The 10,911-nt window shown below is 41.3% G+C and overlaps 1 non-coding gene across 1 annotated transcript; it reads right to left on the bottom strand.

The window, feature by feature from the left end:
• Positions 1-2,428: 2,428 nt before the first annotated feature.
• On the bottom strand, positions 2,429-2,536 carry TRNAL-CAA (transfer RNA leucine (anticodon CAA)). The gene is made up of 2 exons: positions 2,499-2,536; positions 2,429-2,474 (listed from the first exon to the last, which is right to left on the bottom strand). It is a non-coding gene; the product is annotated as a tRNA-Leu (tRNA).
• Positions 2,537-10,911: the final 8,375 nt, after the last annotated feature.

Here is a 10,911-nt window from a genome sequence, read left to right as displayed (position 1 = left end):
CATTCTTATTTTGTTCACTTGCCACGTTCAGGTCAAAAGTTTCACCTTGGATAGCTCATAATAACTCAACCCTCAACACCGCAAATATTTCCCGCCCTGAAGGACACTCGAAAATGAGAATTCCCCAGTTTGAGAATCTTAGGATACTTTCAGAGCTATATGGAGGCAACCTCCAGCGCTGCCTTCTGTGAGATCACTCTTCCCAGGAAAAAAATACCATAACAACTTGTGGTCTTTTCCTTAGTGGATCAACTGACCGGTCATCCACACTTGGATCTTGGGTTTTTACTGTGGGAAGAATAACTGAAACCTTCACTGCTTTTCTGCATACAGAAGGGAATCTGTTATAAAGTTCTAACAAAAAGTTTCCTTTGTCACCTTCTTATATCACCTCTAAAATCTAAGAGGGAAAGTCCCTCAAGATTATGACACTGCTGAAAACATTTTTTGGTTATCAATAGCCAAAAAATGCTCATACTATTAAAATTAAGTAAATTGATAGCTCATTTTGAGATTTCTTTTCAGAATGATGTGATCTAGATGTCTTTCATTTTATAAAGTAAAAAATGCCTTCTGTGAAGTTCTGCATAGGCTAAGTAAGATCTTGGTCTTAAAATTAAGATCTTAGACTTCTGCAGCTTTGACATTAAATGAGTTTTTCTTCCTGTATAGCTTTTAAATCACTACACAGCAATTTTTCTCCTAGAAATGTATCTCAGTGAAATTCCAGCTCAGCTCCATGCTTGGCCTTACCTAGCGTAGCATTTTGCAGTACCAGATGGTTAGAGGCAACCTAGATGTCCATCAGGTGTACAGCAGTGGCCACCCATGAATTTCATACTATATAGTAGCTGCACATAGAAGCAGATGTAAATGTAGCAAGACAATAGATTTTTCAAACTGCGTTGAGTGAAAGAAAAAATATCAGGATGAACAGTGCCAATGAAAATTAAAATCACACAAAGTAACAGCATTTTTTTGAGGGTAGTTTCTTTTCTAAAGAACATTAAAAACTTTAGAGAGGATCTATATGTTGGGGGGAGAGGAAAGGGATGGATACAGGCCATGAAACAAAGTAGAACTGAGAATGACCTTTCATGGACCAATAACACAAATGAGCCCTGGACAACCAAGTGTGATTAACTTACCTTTTGAACCCAAAGCCTCTCTTTCCCTTCCACCATTAAACTCCACTTTTTTACACTCTACAGATTCCTAAGCACGCACCACTCTTTTCTGCTCTGCATTTCCCCTGCAATCATGAAATTCCAAATTATTTTTCTCCATTCTCCATTTTCATCTTTTTCAACCGTTGTTTTGAGTTGGGACTGTTTATTTTCCTGTTACTGGCTTTATTTCCTATTTCAAAGCATTCCTACTGTATTTTGGACTAGACAGAGAAACCTAAAAAGTATTGATAAAATAACAATAATTTTACAATGTTTACTTCTCTTTATAAGGTACCCAACACCTGCTCAAGATGCTGAGTACTGAGCTCTGAGGATCCTTCTAGCCAGGAAATTGTTACAGAGCTTGATTTAAAAAAAAACAAAACACAACTTAGGAGACAATGTTCTGAGTACTTGCCACTTTCCCCAACAGGTCATTTCTTATTTAACTTGGGAGGTGGCAAAATAAGGTATTGTGATGTTGTTTTTAAATGCAAAAGGCAAAACCAAAAACTGTATATACTTACTCGTTTGTATATCTTTCTCATTAATACAAAAATACAAAGGCTGCAAATTGATTTTAACAATTGTATGATTGTTTCCATTCTGTTTCTTTCAATTCCTCTCTATGCGGAAAAGCTGTGAATTTTCCAGTAATTTCCCCACTGGAAAAGTCTAGGACTTTGTGTGGGAGACCCTTAAGCTGAGCTACCACTAAAGAAAGTCTGGGTCCTTCTGGCTGCTGTGGTCATGCAGGAGACTGGCCTTTGATTTGTCAACAGCGAGGCAGACAGTATAACGTTTTCCTCCTGCCCACAGCAAGTAGGTCTCTCCGGGAAAGGGAGATCTTCCTGGTTACTCTGTATTTTTGTTTTGTTTTGTTTGTTTTTGAGTCAAGTTCCTGGGTTTCGTTAAGATCAACAGGCTGACGTAGCAAGGCACGACCTACTGCTGGAAATCCACTGCCGGCTTCTCTCGGGAAGAGAGGGTCATCATCGGTGGCGCTAAGATTTTTAAAATGTGCCCAATTGGCTGTGGGAATACTCCAGGTTCTCTAGTTGGGAATTTTCATTTGTCAAAGGCTTGACTGGAGGTTCGAGAGATGCTGGTGGAGGGGTGTCTTTAGAGGCAGAAAGGGCCGAACTACGGAATAAGCGAGGATGATGCTCAAGTGCCGGGGGAACCAAGGTGGAAGGGCAAGAGTGAGATTTTTAAAAGGCTGAAAGGTGAGTGTGCCTGCCGAGAACAAAACTGAGTCCTGTCAGAAGTGGGATTCGAACCCACGCCCCCATGCAGAGACCAGAAGCCTCAAGAGAGGGAAGACATAAGCTTGAGTCTGGCGCCTTAGACCACTCGGCCATCCTGACACGACAGTAATACACCCTCAGCGGTAACATTTCTGTCCATGATTGAAGACTGTTCCATCCAGGAAGGAGAGGAACCAGTCGTTTTTAGAAATTACAGGAGCAAACCAAGCACTATCTGCAAAACCGAGAGACAGGAAAGGAAGAGTTTTACGGTGAAGACGTGCGCTGGGCGACAGAACTGATGCTGCTCTGAAAACCGGGAGCCCACATCACCTACTTTGAGTCTCTTTCTCCCACTCCACCCCTGCTGACCACGGTTACAAGACCGACCTTAAGGAGTAGGGGGCTTGGGTATAGATTTTATCGGCCCATGTTGCAACTACCGTCTTTCAGGAGCTTTCCCCGATGCTCACAGTATCTCACAGTATTTTATCTTAAGTTTTTATTAGTGGAGACTGGGCCTGTGAGTGGGACTTAAAGATTCCCTGTACAGTAAGTAGTATTACCAGCATCTTAACAGTTCCTGCAAGGGTCCACTCCCTTCTCATCTCTCCTCTTCTCTCCTCCCTTTCCTTCCGTTGCCATTTTTCTCTCCCTCTAACTTATCTTCCCTTGTCCATTCTTTCCACCTGCGTGAAAGAAGGGATGTGAAGTGGTTTATTATAGGACACATAATAAGAGAAATATAGAGCATGGAGGACTAAAATTAGGTCTTGGTCTTGGTTTAAAATCTGTACTGAGTTTTAAAAAATGTTTTTGTTGTTGTTAAAATCCCTCCTGCTTTGGTTAAAGAGAGAGAGGTTCTCCAATGTTTTCTTTCCATTCTGTCCCATAGTAGTCTTCAATTAGTCTCCCAAATTAATAGCCTTCAGAAACTTTTCATTTCCTACAGAAAACAACCCAAACACATACGTATGAACTGGCAAAACAGCTATTGAAAGATCCAATTTTGTGTGCACAGTGATCAGGGGTGAGTTGTTTTCTTTTGCTTCATTTTTGTTCTTCACGCAGAGAACCTAAAATACAGTTTTAAAGGCAATGCAGGAAGAGTAGAAAACATGAAGGATATTGAATCAGATGCATATGTTTGAATTCAAGCTTCATCACTTACAAAACTGTGATGTGTAATACTTTATATTATTGAGACCATCTGTGAACACTTCCTTCATCTGTAAATTTAGAGGGAAATCCCTACCTCAAGATTCTTGAGGGATTAACAAGAATTTATGTAGGTACTTTCCCTAGCAAGCCATGTGACAAGGAGCAGTCACTGAAGAGACCATTCACCTTCGAGGTTCTATTTACAACCTCTGGCATTTATACAGTTTTGCGACAATCCAAATTCCCTGCTCCATTTCCTTTTCTGAACTATGGTGTCCTACCTTCCAAACACTTAGAAAATGTGCTCTGGGTTCTCCTTTTCTGCCAATTAATAATCTTTCAAACGTAACAGCTCCCCCTTCCCCTTGGTCATGTGCTCTGTCAATCAGCCCTCGACATCCCAGTCAAGAGTTCTCTCTCACTCTTTTGAACCCCCCAAACATATTGGTGCTATCATTCAATGAAAAGCTGAAAACTTGACTTTCAAACAAATATAATATGAACACAGTGTCAAAGATTTCATATATCTCACTAATCAATGAGTAAGCTGTTAAAACCGCTTCAAAGGAGAATATGAAGAACAGACAACACACAATCTGAAAGGCTGACATAAATGTGCTAACAGATGCAAAATTGGTTAATATTCTGCAGGGCAATAAAACTTAAGATTGGACTTATTTCTTCTATTGGGTAAAATTGTATCTCAACTGAGCAAAATCCTTTGCATTGATGTAAACAAGAACCATTTGCATTATTATCAATTTTCTGTGAGTTAGCTTTTCCCACCATAGAGTTCCAGAATAGCCTAGTAAATAGAAAGTCAGAGATGCACACCCCTATAAAATCAGATAATTCCTACGTGGTCTGCTAGACTAATGCCCAGTACTTCACTAACGTAAGAACCCAGTAAATTCTGTTGTTCATTTAAAAATCTTTGACACATTTTCCTGACACATATGACAATTTATATAAGTCGTCTAACAGTAAGCTAATTAGGAGAGTGTTAGTGGAAATGGAGACATGTTTGATCAGGTCCCTGAGTTCTGACTCTTGTCTTAGTTTACCTACTTGTAAAACTGAGGGGGTATATATTTAATTACAGTGCTGTAGTCAGATGGAACATTTTAAAATCTTTTATACTTTCCTTAGTTTACATGCTTTCTAATGGACTCTTGTGTTTCCAAGATGAATAAAAACAAATGTATTATCCTGCTTTTGTTTCCAATCTTTCTTCTATCCCTCCCCACTTGATTATTTAAAATATCAGGTGTATGTAGCGTGAAGGGAATTCAAAATCAGCAGGGTCTCCAGAAGGCAAGTGAATTTTGTTTCCCAAGCCCAATACAATGTGCAGCTCAATCGAAATGGTCAAAATCTGGCAAACCAGAGAAATAAAGACTCCACATTAGAGATTCCACAGTTTGATTAACTCCATATTAATCCCTTCTGGGAACTTTTTGAAGCTTTCACTTGTAAGGATGTCTTTTAGGGGAAAGAGCAATAAAAATACATTTTCCACAAACTGTATGTGTGCACTTGAAAGAGGTTGTTTTAAGAGCTCCTGAACAGAGACTGGGACAGCTTAGGCCATAAAGAAGATAGTCTGTGATGGCAGTTGTTTGCACAAAGTCATGGAATTTTCTCATAAGCTAGAAATCAATGGAATACAGACTTCTGCAACTGAGTTCCACTTACTCAAAATAAGTTAGAAATTGGCTTGAAAAGAGAACAGTTTCTGAAATAAACATATAATGTGGAATTAATATCTGCAAGTCTAAGTTATATTACTTGAAGCATCTTGGAACAGTAGCCTTTAATTTTTTTTTAAGTTTTGTAGGTCAGTGTTTCTCTCATTTTAACGAGCTTACAAATCACCTTGGGATCTGGTTAAATGCAGATTCTTATTCAGTACATTTAACATATGAAAGAATCACCTGGAGCAATTGTTAAAGCGCAGGTGCCTGGGCTCCACCCCCAGAGATACAGTCAACCCTCCCGTATCCCTAGGTTCTGAAATCCTTGAATTCAAACAGTGGTTGAAAAATATTAGGAAAAAATTTCCAGAAAGTTCCAGAAAGCAAATTTTGAATTTTCCATGCACCAGCAGCTATTTACATAGCATTTACATTGTATTAGGTATTATAGGTAATCAAGAGATGATTTAAAGTGTACGGGAGGATGAGTGTAGGTTATATGCAAATAAAGTCATCCCCCAGTATCCTTGGGGGATTGGTTCCAGGACCCCTAAGGATACCAAAATCCGAGGATGCTTACATTCCTTATATAAAATGGCACGATATTTGCATATACACACCCTTCCATATATTAATCCTTCAAATCATCTCTAGATTGCTCATAATACCTAATACAATGTAAAGGTGTGTAAATAGTTGTAAATACAATGTAAATGCTGTGTAAATAGTTACCAGCACTTGGTAAATTTCAATTTTGCTTTTTGGAACTTTCTGAAATTTTTTTTCAAATATTTTCGATCAGAATTTGGTGGAATTTGCAAATGTGAATGCAGGGATATGGAGAGCTGACTGTACTATGCAGAAACAATTTCCCTTCTCTCCTAGGTTTTTTGGCTGGTCTAGTAACTAAAGTGACACAGGAAAGGTTAACAGGAGAAAAGCTGATTTAATTTCATACATACAGGAGCCCCAAAGATATGAGGCTCAGGGGCAAATTGGCAAATTGAGGCTTATGCCATCCTGAGCTCAGGAAGGGGATAGGAGCCTGAGGCTTCAAAGGGGAGGTGCGTAGTTCACAGGAGGATAAGAAGAGGAGAAGTTTGGTAATTAGAAATTTGCCTGCCATGCAGATAGGTCTTTCAGACAGAAAAGTTACATCTGGTAATAGTTTTTTGTTGTTGTTTTTGTTGTTTTATTTGTTTGTTTTTTCTGGTACAGGCTCCCTATCAAAACTCTTTTGGGTAGTTATGGGAGAGGTAAAACAAAATTTTTTTCCTGAGTCAGCTGGGTCTTGATTACCTTCAGCTCAAAATAATTCACATGCCAAAGAGGCATATTTTGGGGTGGCATATTCTGCTTCCCTTCAACATCTAACTTTAGAGAGATTACATTTTTTCTCTTTTAATAGACATGGTGTTATCTTTTCATGCTAAGAAGACTACCCATCATGTGATATCTTAACTCCAGAATCTACAGACTAAATATAAACAATCACTGGCTGATTCTCCAGTCAAGGAGCAACTTCTAATCCTGTTTTCTCTATTTCTTGTTTGGAACTTTAAATCTCCTTTTTCATGCTTATTTACTAGTCTTTCATATTTTTCTTCTATTAATCTCTGTTTTATTGACTCAGGAATATTCACTTATATTTTTTCTACTTTTTTCTTTCTTCATTTGTATCTAATTTTTTATTTATCCCCATCCCTTGAGTGTTGAATGATGTGCGATTTTTTTTATTAGTTATCTGTTTTATACATATTAGTGTATATATGTCAATCCCAATCTCCCAGTTTATCCCACCACCACCCCTCCCCCGAAGTGCAATATTTTTAATGAAAAGTTCTTGATTTTAATATAGTCACAATTGTCATCTTTGTCTTTATAGTTGGATTTTCCCCTTTTAATTAAAAGTTCTTTTCTACCTTTAGTTCCTAAAGGTATTCTTCATTGGTATCCTTTAAATGTTTTTACTTTGTCTCCTCCACTTCAAGGTCAATTCAGTACAATTCAATCCAGATGACCACATTAAAAAAAAATCTGCTGGGCTTCCCTGGTGGCGCGGTGGTTTAGAGTCTTCCTGCCAATGAAGGAGACACGGGTTCGTGCCCCGGTCCGGGAAGATCCCACATGCCTCGAAGCGGCTGGGCCCGTGAGCCATGGCCGCTGAGCCTGCGCGTCCGGAGCCTGTGCTCCGCAACGGGAGAGGCCGCAACAGTGAGAGGCCCGCGTACCGCAAAAAAAAAAAATCTCCTGAGGGAGTGCTACAGGGGAGTGGTGAAGCAGCATTAAGCAGTGGGATTTCAAAATGAAGGTTTGAAACCATATACAAGCCCCTCTGCTCTTGTCCTTTGAGGTTAAAGGCTTTTTGCTTTAGCATCCCAGGCCTCCTCTGAGTCTCAAAATGTTGACTCAAGAGTTAACGATTAGCAATTGTGAAGACATAGACACAAAGAATAGCTGTTGGTCCAGGAAGCTAGTAACAATTTAGACTATAAACTAGCCATATAGCAGAGTCACTGAACTCCCAGCTCCCTGAAAGATAGACATAAAGTTCGGACACACATTACTAACTTTCTACAGGAAGCAGACACCCACCAGATGAAAACTGCTGACCACAAGCATGGAGACCCCAGACTGACTGAAACCAGAAGATGCGTGGTGCTCAAAATTTCACCTTGATGCCAACCAATCTGAGAATTGTGCACAAGCTCATCACACACCCTGGAGCCCCTCCCTCACACTGCCTTTAAAAGCCTGTGCCTTTAAAAACCATATTAAGGTGGTTTTTTAAGGGCACTTGTCCACCATCTTCTTGGTTAGCTAGATTTCTCTTTTTTCTTCTTTGCTGTTGTTGTTTAGCTTTTTCAAATAAAGTCACTCTCCTTGCCTCAACACCTCGTCACTCAATTTATTGGCCTGTCCTGTGGGGAGTAGCTGATCCTGCATTCTTCCCATGAAGACATCAGGCTCCCTCTTTGAGAATTCAGGCCTGACTTTTCAAAGGTGATAGTAAGATAGTAAAGAAGCTGGGGAGCGGGGGGAGGTTTGCAGGAAAGAGAACCAGACTCTATGGAAATTTGGGGAGCAGGACCAGCTACATAATTTACAGGACCCAGTGAAAAATGAAAATAAGGGACCTTTGTTCAAAAAGCAGGAAGAGGGCTTCCCTGGTGGCACAGTGGTTAAGAATCCACCTGGCAATGCAGGAAACACGGGTTGGAGCCCTGGTCTGGGAAGATCCCACATGCCACGGAGCAACTAAGCCCCTGCGCCACAGCTACTGAGCCTGCGCTCTAGAGCCAGCGAGCCACAACTACTGAGCCTGCGTGCCACAACTACTGAGCCTGCGTGCCACAACTACTGAAGCCCGCGTGCCTAAAGCCCGTGCTCCACAGCAAGAGAAGCCACCACAATGAGAAGCCTGGGCACCGCAACGAAGAGTAGCCCCCGCTCACCCGCCGCAACTAGAGAAAGCCCGCGCACAGCACCAGAGACCCAGTGCAGCCAAAAATAAATAAATTAATTAATTAATTCATATTAAAAAAAAAAGCAGGAAGAAAATGCTGTTAAAATTATGAAAATATACCCATATGAGTCTGGGTTAAGGGCTCACGCCCACCAAGACTCCCACCCAACTTAGCCTGGCACTGTCAGGCTGCCAGCCTGGGGCAGGGACAACAGGCACTGTGCCACACCCGAGAGGCACCAGGGTTATGCTGCTTAACCACCTCTTCCCTAGACCTCCCAGGGGGCTTACTGCTGAGGCAGGTGTGAGAGGGGGGTGGGGAAGGATAGCAGGGCAGGTTGCCAACTGAAGGGAACATTGGCCGCTGAAAACTCATCTCTGGGTGGCGGGACGTGTGGGAGCCAAGCCTTCAATGAAAGCCCCACAACTGCACATGTTCCATGTCCTATTGGACCTCACAAAACGTGTGTAAAGGTAAAACTATTAAGAATTTCAAGAGAGCAATTGCAGAGCATTAAACCCCAAGAGCAAGACCCTTCTGAGTGTGGGTTTGGGGGCAGTGAGCTGCGTGACTGCATAGGTCTCAGGCCCATGAATCTGGCCCATTTAGGGAGCATAAATCATATTCAGAATCTTGTGGGAGAGATACTGGCTTGGTCCCTCTGGTGATGAAATATCATCTGCAGCTCCTCTAGCCACTCCAACCTGTAGCTGAACTGTGACTGCAATATGGGCCTTTCAAATAAGAACTTTGAGCAGATGAATAGAAGTTGAAAGATAAATTTGAAGCTAAAGATGAGGCAATAAAGAATAAACAATAGAAATGAAATATGTGTAGTATATGCCCTAGAATCCAAAGCTACATAAATGCCCACAAAAAGGGTGTGACCCTCAAGGACTCAGGTTACTTTGCTGGAATAAGAACATTTGCATTGAGCTTTTGAAGAGATTTACAGAAGGCCACTAATAATGCCAAGGCCTGGACCCCAACCGTACCTCATCGAATTTCCAAACCTTCCTTCCAAGGTTTTCCTGGGAGAGCACTCAGGACTAAAAGTTACTGGCTTACAAGACCACGGGCCAATGATTCTCTTTTTGAAGGTGGTAGTTTTATTCTGTTAATGTAGCTGGGGAGGTTACTGGGGATGAAAATATCTGAAGAATTGATGATTCTATGGCTTCTGTCTTAGGAGGTTAAGACAAAGTCCGTGGCTTCTGTAGCAGAGAAAATGAAAAAAAGTAGAATCGGAGCCCTGCAGAATTCAGAGGGGAATTGAGAAGGAAAGAACAGCTCAGAAAAAGAATCAATCAATCATCTCCTGAGGTAGACTTATGCAGCAAAAATCACCCTTCTGGATTTTCAATATTGGTGGCTAGGTTCATCTCAAGAAACTCGAGTTCTCTCTGCCCTTGGAAAATGATCATTTCTGGTTCCTAAGAAGATTGGAGTAGTGATAACCTGTCTTTGTAAAAATCCACTTAAAAATTTCACCTCCTCAGTAGCACCTTCGACGTCCAACACTTATTTTAAAAATATATTAGAGCAATCCAAATCATACAAAAGAATGTGGCGTATAACCATGAAAATAAAAAGGGAGAAGTCTGGTTTTGAATAAGCAGGCAGCAGGTGGCCGTGGACTGAGGTGTGAACAAAGAATCCAGCTAGGGTAGATCACCTTGGGCTTCACGTCTCCCTCAGCTCTGCGAGTGACAATTCTTGGAAGTATTTGCTTTTTCTTCTCTTCCGCCACGTCTTCAGTTTCTCCAGGGGCGCGATCGTACAGTGCCCCTGCCCTGTCCTCGGCCTTGCCATTGAGGGGGAAGAGCCAAGGCGTCGCAACTTCAGAGTCCGGGTGTGAGCTGTGGGAGGCGCGGGGGAATAAAGTCTGAGTTCTAAATTCATCCCTAGAAATCGGTGTAGGAGACCCTAACGGGTTGAATACCAAGTTCCTGAGAAAGGGTTTCAGAGCTTCGGTTTTTGAGTAAATTGCAAAAGTGCAGAAGCCTTAGAGATTTGCTCGTAGGCAGCAATCTTGAGAAGGAAATGTGGGGCCGACTCAGAATGAAAGAAGGAAGTTAGTGGGAAAAGGGGAGAGGGAAAAATCGACAGACTTGAGCGTCTGTCAATCTATACACTAATTGATAAGGCACAAGAAAGCACACAAAAAACCGAA

Source organism: Physeter macrocephalus, chromosome 18 (genome assembly GCF_002837175.3).
Source record: "Physeter macrocephalus isolate SW-GA chromosome 18, ASM283717v5, whole genome shotgun sequence".
NCBI classification, from domain to species: Eukaryota; Metazoa; Chordata; class Mammalia; order Artiodactyla; family Physeteridae; genus Physeter; species Physeter macrocephalus.
This window is presented reverse-complemented; position numbering and strand designations above follow the sequence as displayed.